Consider the following 1,975-nt stretch of genomic DNA (forward strand, 5'->3'; position numbering starts at 1 on the left):
GGCTCTGCCGGGACACGGCCCGGGCACGGCCGGCCAGGGGAGCGCTGCCCCCGCCCCGCTCCGCCCTCGGGCCCCGCATGGCTCTGCCGGGACACGGCCGGCCCGGGGAGCGCTGCCCCCACCCCGCTCCGCCCGGCCCGGCCCGGCCCGGCCCCTCATGGCTCTGCCGGGGGAGAGGCCTCCCCGGGGCCGGCACCGCCGCTGGCCGCACCCGCGGGGTTCCGCGGTGCCTTTGGACGGAAGGTTTTGTTCGGATTCCGCCCAGAGAGCAGCCAGGCAGGTGCTTGGCTGGACAGCCGGCACAGGGTTGTCACACAGCCCCGCAGTGTGACACCCTGGGCCTGGGAACTGATTCCTTAGACCGGCTTCTCAAGGGATGCCTGCTGTACTCGGCTCTGCTGCTGAGGGTTTTGTGCGATCCAGGCACGACAGAGTAATAGCACTCAGAGTAAATGCGGGTGATGAACATGTTTAATAACAAGAAAACCCAACTTTAAAACAACTAGTGCTTCTGTGTACTTCGTCAACCTCATCCTGGGCTGAGACTGATTAAATTTAGCTTTGAGGCTGGAAAGAAAAGGTCTGGTGTAGTCTCTACGCCCTAGGCAGCCCAGGTGACATACTTTGCTCTGTGAAGCACTCAGAATGGTGCTCCCTTGGCACAGCTGTTGAGGACACTTTGCTTACCCTAATGTTCCTCACGGCACACCCCAGGAAAATAGTTACTCCACATGCACATCATATACCCCTTATCATATGCGGTATTATCAGCTAGTAAGATCTAGTCCCAGGCAGAGGGCAGTTTTTTGCTGTTAAACACAGCTAGCCAAAATGTATTGTGTGTTTTAAAATTAACACACTGACTGCCCCTCAAAGACAAATAAAGGAGTTCATGCTGATTTACTATTTCTGACTCCTACTTTGAGACCAAAGAACTACTGTACAGTGCACGTGGACTATAAAATCACTGCATGGCTTGGAACATCCTGTCAGGAGACCATATGTGTTACACATTTAATACAAGTTTATTTTCTCTCCATATGCTTACGTAACTGCTGTTAAGGTCATTCAAAACTCTCATAATGTGCAGGCAACCAGAATACCCAATGATCTCAGTTGAGAATTCTCTGCTCTTTTATTTTTGGTCACTTAAATTCACTTTTTTTCACAGACAGTGTTTGCAAGTGCTTTGGAAAGCACATGATCAAGTTACTGGCCCTGAAAAGTTTGAGAGCCATGCAAAAAATGAGTATGCAGTTATGCAACTCCATATTGCATAAAAAACCTGATGTAAAGACATCTCCCTCTTCATCCCAGCTAATCTTTTATTCCTGTGGCTAACACTGGCTGTTGTTCCAGCGTTTATAATGATTATTAGACACTGTTAATTAACACTGAAACAATGCTTAATATATAAAGAATGGATTGCAGTCGCCAAACATATTCTGGATAATGAGATTTATCCTATAGCCTCTTGATTTGCTATTGGAGTCCTTGATTAGTTTGGCATCCATGAAACGTTTCAGAAATGAAAGGAAAATTAAATGCCGAGCATATTTAACAGTGAGTTGTAGAACAAGAACTACAGACTCGGTCTGCTCATCACTGTGAAACAGCATAAAATACCTTCTGGAAGTCCCCTGTGAGTATTAACAATGCACCTCCCATGCCAGAGCTCCCTCTGTTTTGCTCTTTCAGGCAGGGCAATTATTTGGTTGCCTCTCAGGCTGCTCAGTAATTCATGGGCAAGGCTCTGCTGAAGCAGAGACTGGAGCTGCCTTGGCTTATTAACGAGATTATTCAATTAAAGATGGCTTATTTTACAGCTTGTTGTCAGCTGAGTTTTGAGGCTTCCCAGGCCACAGGTAGGAGCTCCTGGGCTGCATTTGTGGGATCTGTGGTGTGGTGCATAGAGCACACAGCTCTGGCTTTCTTTCCCAGCTCTGCCTGGAGACCTAACTTACTATTCCCAAGA

This window comes from Zonotrichia leucophrys, chromosome 5 (genome assembly GCF_028769735.1).
Source record: "Zonotrichia leucophrys gambelii isolate GWCS_2022_RI chromosome 5, RI_Zleu_2.0, whole genome shotgun sequence".
Classification (NCBI taxonomy): domain Eukaryota; kingdom Metazoa; phylum Chordata; class Aves; order Passeriformes; family Passerellidae; genus Zonotrichia; species Zonotrichia leucophrys.